Here is a 13,695-nt window from a genome sequence, read left to right as displayed (position 1 = left end):
GGTTGAAAGCCAACCTGCCTAGAGTGTAATTTAGAGAAAATGAGACTGGATTTGCGGCTTACAGGAAGAAAAGGGAAATGTGTGAGTTTGCTTGTGCTGTTCCACAGAAACAACTCGGAGCCTCTGTGCATATAAACTTGCATAGCTGAATAAACTTCAGCTATATGGGACACGTTGGTGCCCTGCTTTTGACCCAGGGCAGAGCACAAGGAAGCTCAGCCAAGCCAGGAGCTTACCTCTTGTGTGGCTCCCTGAGTGCGGAGTGACAACCAGGAGCTCTTTGCTGCAGCTGCCAAGGTTAGAAATGGGTTTTGTTTGCACAGAAACCCTCCAGCCCTCCCTTGCAGGCATTCAAGCCCATCACTTGCTGGGAGATGTGCTGCTGGGTCAGAATCCAGAGGAGTTCCTGCTGCTCAGTTTGCTGGAAATAAGGAATAAGTAGGTTTTATTATTTGGAAATATTATGGGAATGTGCTGAAATTAACAGGAATGTACTTGTATTTGTCTCTGTCCTTTCCCTTCCAAGAAAGTGTGCTGTAACACAAACACACACTCACAAAACACTAGGAATATAGGAAACAATGCACTGCTTCAGAGCAGCAGCTCATGTGGTGCCATCTCCCATTTCAGACAGAGGCCAGGCCCCCCACCCCACTTCTATCAGCTCCCTGGGGGGCAGCGACTTCTTCCTTTCCATGCATTTGTCCAGTTTCCCTTTCCAGTCTGACAATGAGTTCGAGCTGCTGCAGATAAAGCATGATGCACGAGTCCTTGTGTGGTGCTGTGTTTCCAGGGGATGTGCCCAGAGGCTGGGGATGTGTACCCATGGGATTACCCTGCGCTGCTCCGGCGATGTCCTACATTGCACAGATCCATGTCAGATGAGAGTGAGGAGTGGCAGTGTGCAGCTCTGCAGATGGAACCTGAAATTCTACTGCTGAGTGTAAAATAGAGTGAACTCATACTTACAGAGCAGAACAAAACACGGCGGTCCATTTGTGGGTCATTCTTCTTACTTACTGGGTGAAAGGCTGATTCCAGAAACCAGAGGTAAAGCTGCAGACAGCAGGTTGGTCAGAATTTGATCTGTAACCGCTTATTAGACTATTTTTAACCTCTCTTTTCCATTTATTTAATAAACTCTTCTCAAATGGACAGCTCAAATTGATTACTTACATTAGTCATAATACACACTAACTTCAATGAGCAATTGGATTTGGGCTTCTTTGCCACACTTTTTCCCCCTTTGTTACAGTGACTCATATTAAGATAGGAAATAGTGTAGGCAAGCTGACAGAGACACATCTAATTTCCTACCCTACACATAGTGTAAAGCAAAGCAAACTTACACAGTGTTGGCATTTTCAAGCTGAATGTCCCAGTACTGTCTACCAAGATGTTCTCTGTGTCTTGGTTTAGGGCAGACTGACTCAGTGAATTGTAATTGCAGCTCGCTGAATACATTTATGGAGGTCACCTGGATGGAAACCAGGGTGCTGGGCTGTACAGGTGCAGTGTTAATGAGCACAGCGTCAGGAGCAGAGCATCTGAAAGGAGTTAATCTTGATGGGTGTTCATGTAGTGCATCAGATGTACAGCTTGGCCCCTTCATCGCTGAACAGTCTTGTTTTGGAGCTCCCTATACGTTTTTTCAAAGTATAGTGGTGCATTCAAAGGACGGAGGATGTGGTGATGGAAATGGTGCTGTGTGTAGCCAACACTAAAATCCTGCATTTTGCTCTTTTCCCCCACCATTGGTCTGTTTTTCTATGCAGACTCGCAGGCTGTAATGAGGGTCAGGAAGAACAGCACAAGCCCCTTCTCTGTGCTCTTCAAAGATGTAGTAGGGCAAAAGTTGTTTGGGTTTTGCTGGGCCCCCTACGGTGGCATGGAAAAGTGTTTTTTTCCCTGCAGGAAATCTGTTAACTAGCATAAAGAGAAGTCATTATAATGAGCTTTTCTTTAGACCTTGTTCTGATTGTTTAAGACTGAGGAATTTTCCCTTGCACATTATTTGCCTTTACTCCCATGCAGCTAATACTCTACTTAACAAAGCTGATACATAAACTACTTTGAATGGCTTTTCAGCTGTTAACACTGAGAACAACTTAATTAGGCATGGTGAATTCAAACGACCTTGTGGATCTTGTAATGCCTTCTGGAAGGCTATTGCCATCCTGCAGCAGCCACGTGTTCTCAATGCTCCTTTTTCTTTCACCTTTAATAGCCATGAATATAATTTAATATAGAGTAGCTATGTAATAATCTAAGTGTAGGCTGTGACTTGTTCAGTGCAGTGAGGTGATTATGCCTTGGACTGTAAGACTTTTTTTATGTAAATTTATGATTTAATTAAGAGATGTGGAAGGAGGAGAAAAAAAAAACCCAGCAAAATGGCACAACAAGATATGCACATCCACCCCTCCAAGCAAAGAAGATCTGTGTGCACGTCCTGGCACAGACATACCTTAGTCTGTGGTCCAGCAACCAAAACTAGCACTGAAGACCTGAAAAACCACATTCTGAGAGGAGAACAGAAGAGGCTGTGGGATGTGTGGGCTCACAGGGAGAAAGCTCCCAGCGTACCTGGGACACTCACACCACAGGAATGTGCCTTAGGACCGAGGTTTTCCACCTGGGTCATCTCTGGCCATTGGGTGGCTAGAAGAAGAGAAACCACAAATGAGGAAGTCATTTCTGATTTTGTTAGATTCCTATGCAGTGAGTTTAACTAAGGGGAGAAAAGAAGTAATTGTATGGAGGCAGTCTGTATTAATGAGTGGTCTTTAATCTCCAGATTAACCCTGCTTTTGGGAAGGGGAGAGCTCTTCCTGATCCCTTGGGATCCTTTCCCAACTCCCTGCATATGGCTCTTCCACCAGCAATCGCACTGATCTCTGTGTGTATCCTGCAACATCTCTCTTGCTAACCACAATGGTCAGCCTAACTTGCCTTGGCTGGACTGCTTCACTGTGACTCTGGGACCATTTCTTCAGTTCAGAATTTCAACTCTGACTTTGAAGTGTTTGCAGTCCTTCACAGCTGCCATCCACATGTGGGATAGGTGAGCTCTTTATTCCATCATGCAAGTTCTTAAGTATTGAATAGAACTGAACCAGGACTAACTCCTGGGGGAATTCCTTTGAAACGTCCTCTGAGCTTGACAGCAAGACACTGATAAATCACAGAATCATAGAATGGCCTGGGTTGCAAAGGACCACAATGATCATCCAGTTCCAACCCCCTGCTATGTGCAGGGTTGCCAACCAGCAGACCAGGCTGCCCAGAGCCACATCCAGCCTGGCCTTGAATGCCTCCAGGGATGGGGCATCCACAACGTCCTAAATACTCAGACCAGCTCTGTGCTTACCATACAGCAGTTTCCTTTTTTAGTTTCTGAAAGCACCATGTAAAGGCAGCATCAGACACCTCACAAAACACATCTCAGTCCCAGAGCAAAAACATTACATGGACTTCTGCTTTCATGTACTGTATGACTACCAGCTGAAAATGGGACACGGAACAAACAGGAAGCCTGAAAGGATACCATTTCATCAAACATTAATTCTTTTTCTATACAACAGTTTGCTTTATTGCTGTTCTCCATCCTTGGCCAGGCAGCTGTTTTTCTTCCTTACTTCCCTAATAGGGAACTCACCATCCTGTCCTTTGGCATCCATGCGGAAGGCACATAGGGGTTCTCACCCAGAGCCCTCCCCAGGACCCTACAATGCTGACTGCAGGTCGTGGGCACCAGAGCACAGGGGATGCTGGAGTGTCACTGTTGTTTTCTCAGTTACATCTGTCTGGAAGGAAGATGAACACAAGTGAGTGTCTGCCTTACATCGCTGCTTAAAGCACTTTCCTCTCCGTGTATCCAACGTGCTGATTCCTGCTCCAGAAGCTGTTACAACTCATTTGAACTCACGTTTTTTTCTGCGGTGTATTTCCTACCCGTGGTATGCATGCAGAAATGATGACTAAGGTAAGGATTCAGCAGATATCATTGCAGTTAAAAAATCAAGGAAAAAAAAAAAAGTCATTTGCAATCCCGGGCTGATGTGCATTTGGACAGGACAAAATCTGAATTGCTGGATTCTGGTGTGTAAAATAGCTCCAGAATATAAATCATGACAAAGCAATTAGTTGTGTTTCCGGTATGAAATGCTGTTTGCAACACACCGAAATTCCGACAAGCTCCATCTGCTTAAGCTATGCTTACTTATAATCTAATTACACAAGGTATCCATGCCTGAGTCATTAACAGCATTATGAATAATGTGATTCATTAGCAGTGGCCTACATGTGCTGTTTGTTTCTTTTTGTCCCTGAGATATATATCAGTTACTTACAAAGATTTATATTTTGACAGCCTCCATCTGGGTTATTCTAATACAATTTTCCAGGACATATTTGTTCTATTTCAGTGAGTAAGGCATGCTGCAATCTTTCTCTGAGGTATGGGAACAGCTTTATAAGTGCTTAGACAGATGTGTAGTTCCACAGTGTAAGTAGAGTTGCATTTTCTCCAAATAAAACAGCCTTTTTACAACCCCAAGCAATATTCAGCTGTGCTCTTGTTGGTAGGGCTTCAGTCAATATTTTGACTTCTTTTTTTTTCCCTGAGTTAGGATGGTAGATTTGCAGATAGGCAGCGATAGAACTGAGTAAATAAATAGCTTTTTTTTATTTTTTTTTTTAATAGGCAGTATTGAAAAATAGGAAAAAAAAAATCCTTAAAAAGAATTTAAAGCAAAACATTTGGATAAAACCCATAAATAAATTCAATGTTTTCAAGAGAAAATGTACATAGTTCAAAGCATTTCGTATCCTGGTAGCATTCTGTTTGTATGGTAGGCATTTCTTTTTGGAGTGACCTCTTCGAATAATGTAAAGGCAATCACATTAAGGGCTTTTACAGGAGTAGGGCAGCATTTAACTGAATACTGGTGTGGGACAACTGCTAATTGAAATCCAGTTATGATGCCGAGGTCTGTTCTCACACAGATGTAACTTACAACATTCTGAATTTTGTATATGCCAAACTTCATCCAAGAAAATGGTTTTAGTCATTGGTAATAAGGAAACAGATGTTTCCCAGCAAGCATTGCTATGCATTTGCACCACATTCTGCTCTTAGCAAACCATTCACATTGGTTGTAGTCAAGGGCAGGGTGCTGCGGCTGGTGAAGCAGCGGTCTGAACTGATTCAGCCAAGGAGAGTTTTACATACATAATCAGATTCTCCTCTCTACTGATATTTAGAAACCAGATAATGAACAAACAATGCATTTTCCAGTGTTATGACTGAATCGTTGTACGGAGAGTGCAACCCACACCAGGTGGAAATGGGCACTGGTGTTCCCTTCCACCTCTCTTCATGATACTGTGAATGCAGAATATGTATTTTACCCATATATGTGGTACACACTGAACAAACTGTTGCAGCCCACAATTCTATTACCTTGAAAGTCAAAGCTGTTCAATGCAGAACGTGCATTGACACCAACTAGCCAATGGCACAGAAAGGAACAAGTTGCACAAAGATTGGGTTTTTGGTCTTGCCCTCTCATCAGGGTGGACAGAAGACTAAAAGTATTACTTGACCAAGAAGGTGCCAGAGTTGAAGCTGGAATGTTCTGTCTTGCACGTAGAACCCCTTTCTGTTCCTGCAGCTGGTGAAGAGGGTGACCCATAGGGCACCTTAAATTCAACTTTCACTTGATCAGACGTAGCATGTTTTACTCATCATAAGACAAATTTTTCAAGAATGATGGTCCAAAGAGATAAAATAGCTGGTAGCTGATGCACTTAGAGTCTCTGCTACAAACATGCTCCATACTCTTCACTCAAGCCACTTTATGTAGGGACAGAACACATGAATAGTCCCATAAATTGTCCCTGAAGTTCCCTGTTTAGAGAAGAGCTATTAGAACTGCAAAAGCAGAGTGGATCTCTCAGATCCTCATCAGCCTACAGTCTCAAACAATTTCATGCCTATTAATCTCTGGGTGTACTTATTAACTTCCAAGGGTATGTCCCAGGCTGTAGCAAAGTCCATCTGGGATCACTGCAAGAGGTGATGTTGCTGCTCAATGGCTTCAGACAGAATTCTTTCCTGTTCTACAAAATCCTACACATTAGAATTGTTGTGGAGTTAAGGAGTAACAAATTAGGCCGGAATTGTCACAAATCATCTATTTAATATGTAAATGCAGCACTTTTTCTCAGTAACATTTAGACAGTTTTACGGTTAGTGCTTGAAATAGGAGGGCCCTGTGGGGGAAAAGAAACAAGTACCTGAGCTTTCTGGGTGCTCACCTGATGGATAGCAGTGATGTGAACCCACACCTCTCAATTATTCTAAGTCAAGTGTGTTGGCCAATCAGATGGTTTCGGTACATTCACCTAATGAACACAACATCTGCACAGATATTCTTCCAAGAACATTTCAAGAGTACGTGCTTTGAGAAGCAATGGAGAGAATGCAATAAATATGGTAACTAGCAGGTGATGAGGAATCTGATGAAAATAAATTCAATACAACTATGAAGACTAAATGAATGTCTTAGTACATATATAAATCTTCTGCTCTTTATTAAGTCCTGCAAAGATTTATTAAATTTTGTGTGGCTTAAGAAATACAAAAGAACTATAATAAAAAAAAGAGAGGGGGGATTGCATATAATTCATATTTTAATAATGGTCAAATGGGTTGATTATATCTTTTCTGATATGATGGATATTACAGAATATTACACAAACTAATATTTGTGGAAAATTTATGCAACTCATGGATGTTCAGGTTGTTCAACTTTAGGTTATAAAAGTAAATCATTTCAGAGTTTTAAATGTCTTTGGCATCAAAGTTTCTACTTAAAAAGCATACGATTTCAGCATTATTTTCTATCAGAATCTCTTGCTTTATGTGGAACATAAATTTAATTTATATGAATGAATTGTTATGAGCAGAGAAAAGTTTTTATTTCTTCCCATACAGCGTAAGCATAACTCTGCTGGTTTTATACCCAGAGAGTTAACTCAGGGTTGGGACCAGTTGTGAGCAATTGGCATCTGATAAGGGAGATGTGCAATGAGGCTTCTGCCTAAGCAAGAGAAGGTGAGGTTGACTGCCTGGCCCCCTGAGAGAGGTCGAGGCAGTACACAGAAGCTCATGCCACGATGACCTCTTCCAAGTCACGAGAGCCACAAAAAATAACCCTGAATGGCAAAAAGCCAAACAGAACAGGAAGGAAAAATGGCTACCTAACAATAGCTTATCAGATTGGATGAGAGCATTGATTAATCTGATGGTTGCATTTCCTAATTGTTTTATCAGGAAATTTTCTAGTGGCAAGAAAGTTTACAGGATGACTGTGGGACCTCTAGACAAGCAAGGGGAAATCAACTGATCAGCTGAACGAAGGACGATGAAGTAGCTGGAAAGTGAAGTTATAGTGTTTGGAACAGTGTTTCCATTGAAAATGCATCGCAAAATTTCTTTATCCAAGGACACTTGACAAGGGAGCTCAGACTGAAGACTCTGAGGAATCTATGAAAAAGACTTAAATTCAAGAGCAGCAAAGCCACAGGAGTAAGAATGCTGAGGGCTCTGAAAGAAATAAATTACAACATAAAGGGGATAATTGGAAATAAAGAGGCATCTCTTTGCATTGGTGAAGTACGATACACAAGAGGACTACAATGCTAAGTTCTTTAAAGAAAGAACATAAAATATGTTATGGATATTAGCATATTACACTAATATCACTGAATGAATATTGCAGAATTATCTCTGTCCAGCACTGATAACTCTACATACAGTGGTTTTTTCAACATCTGAGAAAATTCATGGAGTTAAAGAATCTACTGAGTTGGAAGAGTTGCCACGACCCAAGTGCAACGCCTTGCATATGGATTTGTTGAACCTCATGAGGTTCTCCTGGGACCACTGCTTGTGCCTGTCTAGATCTCTTTGGACGGCACCTTGTTTTTTCCCTGCAAGATCTGAACGTCATTTATGTTCCTTTCCTTCTCAGAAAAATGTGGAAAACACAAAATCCCAAAGTAGGTCACTGCTTCTCTGCAGTACTGATGGATTTTTCCAAATAAGATTTCTAGATCTGAGTATATTTAAGTATGTGTTTGCCAACTTGTGTAACTAAACAATAAAATGCATCATATAGTAAGTGCTTAACAGCACTTGTAGTACATATCACATATGAAGAAACCGAAGAGTTGATTTCAGAACCTCTTGAAAAATTTCTTCTTCTTTTTTTTTTTTTTGTCATTAAAGGAGATTTTGAAGATCAGTGTCCAGAAAACGTCACACACACACACACAAAAGTATATTAATAATAACAATATAATGAGGATAGCTTCTCTGTTTGGATGCAAGATTTGGTACCACTCGAGAGGGAACGAACTGAGTTAATGTAATCAACATGTGAACCATTTGAAGAGTTGGACTTATTTGCCCTGAATTTACCATGAAAAAAACGATAGTTGCAAAAGATGGCACATTCACAAATGGAGATGAGAATGAAGTCCCATTGGCTACTTGGCTGGGTGGACTAATTCAGGAAAGAAAGAACAAACCTTGTATGAACACCTACTAAAGCCTGTGGGAGTAGCCAAGAAAAATGCTTGTGAGAAAGTGATTTGGCTCACTGCAAAATCTTCTGCAGCATTTATGGAATAATGAAGATGGCAGTGATGTCAGGAGCCTGATGGACAGTTTGCACTGGTACTGACAAAAAGCCTGGAGCTGGCTGGTCTGCAGCCTCCTTGGCTCCAGCAGAGGCAGTGGGCAGGCGTAGATCCTGAGTCCACCCTGGCCACCCATCCAGGACACATGCTGGTGCTGCTTTGTATTTCTTCCTATGATAGAATGGACTGTGCTTACTTTTTAGTAAATTCACAAACCACTGTAAGTAGCAGAACTAATAGTGATGGAAGAGTTTGTGTGACACCTGTGCTCTTATTATTAATGCCAACTGCTAATGAAATGCAGAGAAGACATAAGACCATTGTACTGTTAGTGCTTATGATCCCATATGAGCCTCAGAAGCCGCTTTTGCTCCATTGTTCTTCCATGCTTTGGCATAATTTACTTTTACAGTTGTCAATATTAATGTTTTTCTGGCCTCTACCCTTCTCCACAGACATTATCTGAGGTCTGCCATGACAGCCAAATGTATTAGCTACATGGATTATCCTGCCTTCTTGATTAAAATCTGATGATTGAAAGTCTTTACCCTGATAGATCTGGACAGCGTGGTTATTCTCTCCCTTCCCTATGGAAGAAAGGAAGCTTGCTGAATGCACAGCAGCTTTCCATGCCTTGTCTGACAGCTGAATACCAGCCAGCTCCTGGGGCTCAGCCACTGCTAAGCTCTGGCTGCTGCTGCTGAAATGCTTCCCGACCGTCCCAGCACTGCACTGTGCTGATGTGTGCTCACTGCCAGCGGTTGGCTGCCCAGCAGAACCAGGACAGCTGGTTTTAACAATTTGTTCAGCAAAAGAAAATAAAATAAATCAACCATCATTTTCCACTGGAGGGACAGAAAACCAGCAATAGCATCACAGGACACCAAACCCATCATTGCTCTGGTGGAAGGGAAAGACATGTCTAGAAAATCATAGAATCATTCAGGTTGAAAAAGACCTCTAAGATCCCCAACCCCAATCCCAGCCCACCCATCCATGCCCACTGCCCACATACCTCAGTGCCACATCTCCATGGTTCTTGGACACCTCCAAGGATGGTGACCCCACCACTCCCTGGGCAGTCTGTGAACACTGCAGCACCGCTCCTTCTGAGAAGAAATGTTTCCTAATATTCATTCTGCACCTCCCCTGGCAAAACAAGCTTCATTCCAGCACTGTCCTCTCCTGGATGCTGAAAACAGGAATAACATCTAAGAAGCAGCTCTGGTCCACTCCAGGAGCAATACTGGCCACAGCCCATAGAGATGTGGCAGCTTCATTACGTGGTCGGCCACTGATGGAGGTTCCTTATATCCTGTATAGACAGAATAGAAACCTGGTCACAATGAAACTCTTTTACTGAGATGAGAAGCCATTTTAGCCTCAGGCTTCTGCTTGGCTTCTTTTTAGTTCATTAAAAAAATATAATACAACTCATCAGTATTAAGTATTTAAAAATCAAATGTGGAGAGACAAAATATTTTTGCTCATTGTCATTTTCAGGTTTATATTTTTCTTCACAAGGTTTTGGAAACTGATGCTGTTTAAATGTTATTCTCAGAATGAAAATTCATCCTTTAAAATGAAGCTCTGATGAGCAGCTATTTTTCTCCGAGGCAGGCAGCAGCCTCATGAAGATTCATCCTGGCCTGGTGCATGGAAGCGCTGCAGGACCCAGGTGGAGTTTTCCAGCTGTAATGCTGACAATTGTCTCATTTCTTATCTGTCAAACTTTTTTTTTTCCCCTATTGTTATTCCTGCTGATTGCAAAGAAGGCATTAAAGATGGTTGCAGTCAGCGCTCCTTTCTCCTTATTAATTCATTAGTACCACAACCCGTATTTGTGATCTCAAAATCGCTCCCATGGTGACCAATGAGTATCGTCACAAAAAGTGGGCTGTAACTTTACTGCACGGGCAGGGCAGGAACGCAGGCAGATCACAAATGGAAGAGCTTCTGTTTGCCCACAGGTATCCTAATAAATAGTAATGAAGGCAAAAGAAACGTAAGCAGTTCAAGAGGCGTCTTGCATAATGTATTATTTTTACTCTTCCAAATGTAGCAATGCTTTCTTTTCATGTGGGGAAAAAAAAGGTGCTATGCAACATAAGCCTTAATTCTGAAGCAAAAGTCTTATCATAGAATCACAGAATGCCCTGGGTTGAAAAGGACCTCAAAGATCATGTAGTTTCAACCCCCCTGCTATGTGCAGGGTCACCAATATTACTGAGAGGCAGCAAAATGCAAAGGTTTCCATCTTGGCCTGCATTCTGTGTGTCTTATTTGTGGGTGCACAACCCATGGCCAGTATCTTCTGGGCTGGTGAACCTCACGAAGTCACTACTTAGCAGACAACACACAGTGGACCCATACAGACAGAAGCTCTGCTTTTTACTCTGTATCCCATAGCCTTGAAGTACAATTGTGTTCCTCCTACACTGCCCCTCTGGAGGCCCCTAAACACAAATGGGTCACAGTCCTCTGAAGCAGTTCCAGGGTCTGCTGTGGGGGACCTCCCAGCACTGCAGATTAAAGTTCTTCTACACCACCAAAATGGAAACCACAAGGTGAGATGAAGCTAATTAGACATTGATTTGCTCTAAAAATCCCGTGGATGAAAATTGTAAAATTTTAAATGAAAATTGATTTTATGTTGGTTTTTTTTTTTTTTTCTTTTTTCATTGCCAAAGAGAAAGCAGTTGAAGAAGAGGATTTTTTAAAGAACTTCGTGAGCACACAGGCTAAGGAACTTTTTTAGGAAAAAAAAAATCTGCTCAGGACTGCATAAAAAGATGAACTATAACAACTTAAGAACGAGCTCTTTTTCAGCACTGTAGTTCCCCCAATTCCCATCGTTCAAAACCCACTTATCTCAAACATTGCCTTCCTAAGTAAAGATGGGGGACTGCATCCTTTGCTATTAATGTTAGACTTTTTCAAGGCTTCGGCTCAGTTCCCTCCACCTCCAAAAGGGCTGTTAGAAACACAGCTCTATGGCCAAAGGGTGGCACTCTGCAGAGGTTCTGTACAAAGAAGTGTGACTGAGTGGGCAAAGAAAAATGAGCTTCTGAGGACCAAGGCAACTCCTGCAGATGACACTTCTTAAATAGGAGCCAGCAAAGAAAAGCCATACATTTTTGCTTGAAGAACTGGATGATGCTAATTCATTGGTACTAAGGAAAGATGGTGCTGAGTTACTTTTGGCAGAAAAAAAGTAACCCACAGTGTTCTGCATGGAGAAATCACTTGTGGGTTGTTTTCACTGCTGCTTCTTTTAGCTGTCCTCACATTTTCATTTTCCTCCCTATGTATTAATATTGTATTCCAGCAATTAATTTTGAAGCATTCACATTGTAGCCTTGAGAAATCAGCAGCTATTGATCTGCAAACTGCTGACTGCTGATATCCTACCTTGAGGTTTTCGCTTTCCCCCCAGCTGTTTGTAACCAGCTGGCGTCCATGTGTTGGCAATGGAGCTTCTGATGCTGCTCCACCAAAGCTGGCAAAGGCACAGGCTGGGGAGACCCTGGAGGTGCTGAGAGATTTCAGGGTGGATATAATGCCAAAGTGACAGTAATGGAACAGCATAGCATTTGGACATAGTTATATCCCTAGGCTTCAGCATCAAACCCTTGCAATATATTATGTGCTTGATTATCTTGTATATATTCCTATACCACTGATTCTAATCATAGAATCACAGAATGGTCTGGGTTGAAAAGGACCACAACACTCATCCAGTTCCAACCCCCTGCTATGTGCAGGGTCGCCAACCAGCAGACCAGGCTGCCCAGAGCCACATCCAGCCTGGCCTTGAATGCCTGCAGGGATGGGGCATCCACAGCCTCCTTGGGCAACCTGTTCAGTGCGTCACCACCCTCTGGGTGAAAACCTTCCTCCTCATCTCCAACCTAAACCTCCCCTGCCTCAGTTTAAAACCATTCCCTCTTGTCCTAAGGGGACATTGTACTCATGAAGACCATGCAAAAGCTGCACTATCAGCCTCTCTGCAAACTCTGCTGCCCACAACACACACATCTGTAACACACTGAGGCAGTCTGTGACTCATATATGAGAACTTAATCCTTCTCCACTGTTGTCAATCAGCTGGTGTAGAATTTCATGGTAGCCAGTTCATGACCTGATAGGTAGCAATTTTTTCCTCCAAAGCCACGTTGCCCTCCTGAGTTGTGCCTCAGGCCATTGGGACTGGCTTCAGGCTCCTTCTCCCTCCCCAAGCCTTAGGACAAATACCAATCTTTCTTATCCCATGATACCATCATGCCACTGATATTACACATTTGTGCTTTAGATCAGAAGAGGAAGAGCTCCTGCTAGGCTTTGTCCCACTGTAGATCCCTCACTCATTCAGCATGAGGGAGAGGACTGGCTCTGTCTGAAATAACAAAGGCATATTTTAAGAATAAGATTCTCAATTCATCCAGGATACTGCCAGAGACCTTTATCTCTCTTTAAAAATCCCATCACATGTGGTCTCCTCTGTAGTTCAATGCATAGCTTAGCTTGACTTTTCCACTCTCATCCTGTGCTCGTTCCCAAGGACAAGTCATGCATTCCGTCTCCAGGACCTCCCACACTTGAGGAGCAGCTCTGCCCTCCCTCCATGCTGCAGTAATTGCTGCCTCCCCTGAAGGAGGGGTCTCACATTAATTTCTCTGAGGAGAATGCCAGTAATTTTTTTAGGCAGTTTTATTTCCTCGGTAATTTTCAGTTCATCAGCTCACTGTTGTGCCTTGACCTAGCAGAAAGCCCTCATTAGTCTGCCTTGCTCCTCTTCTCTCCCTCATCTTGGGACAAGATGGCTGGCATTGTCTTTGTAAAGGACAGGCTTGGAATGCTAATTTCCAAAGAAGGAGACTCTTAAATATTCATTTTGCAATCTCAGTAACTGTGCCTTTCTAAAAGATCAGCGTGTTGAAACAAAGATTTTTTGGTTTGTGTAATTGTTTGACACCTTTAGAGCAG

General features: G+C 42.4%; 1 protein-coding gene across 3 annotated transcripts in view; it reads right to left on the bottom strand.

Annotated features, from left to right (window-relative positions):
- LOC101748344 (inositol 1,4,5-trisphosphate receptor-interacting protein-like 1) overlaps positions 1-13,695 on the bottom strand; it is a 62,790-nt gene that overhangs the window by 25,276 nt on the left and 23,819 nt on the right. Inside the window, exons 2-6 of one of the 3 annotated variants that reach the window (XM_046941939.1) lie at positions 9,725-10,024; positions 3,659-3,806; positions 2,468-2,661; positions 970-1,056; positions 237-421 (exon numbers count right to left, since the gene is read on the bottom strand). The gene's annotated coding sequence lies outside the window, so the exon portion shown is untranslated. Of the gene's footprint in view, positions 1-236; positions 422-969; positions 3,807-9,724; positions 10,025-13,695 lie in introns of those variants that run through there. The other 2 variants (XR_005860051.1, XR_006939319.1) reach the window with 2 other exon arrangements.

This window comes from Gallus gallus, chromosome 5, assembly GCF_016699485.2.
Source record: "Gallus gallus isolate bGalGal1 chromosome 5, bGalGal1.mat.broiler.GRCg7b, whole genome shotgun sequence".
Classification (NCBI taxonomy): Eukaryota; Metazoa; Chordata; class Aves; order Galliformes; family Phasianidae; genus Gallus; species Gallus gallus.
This window is presented reverse-complemented; position numbering and strand designations above follow the sequence as displayed.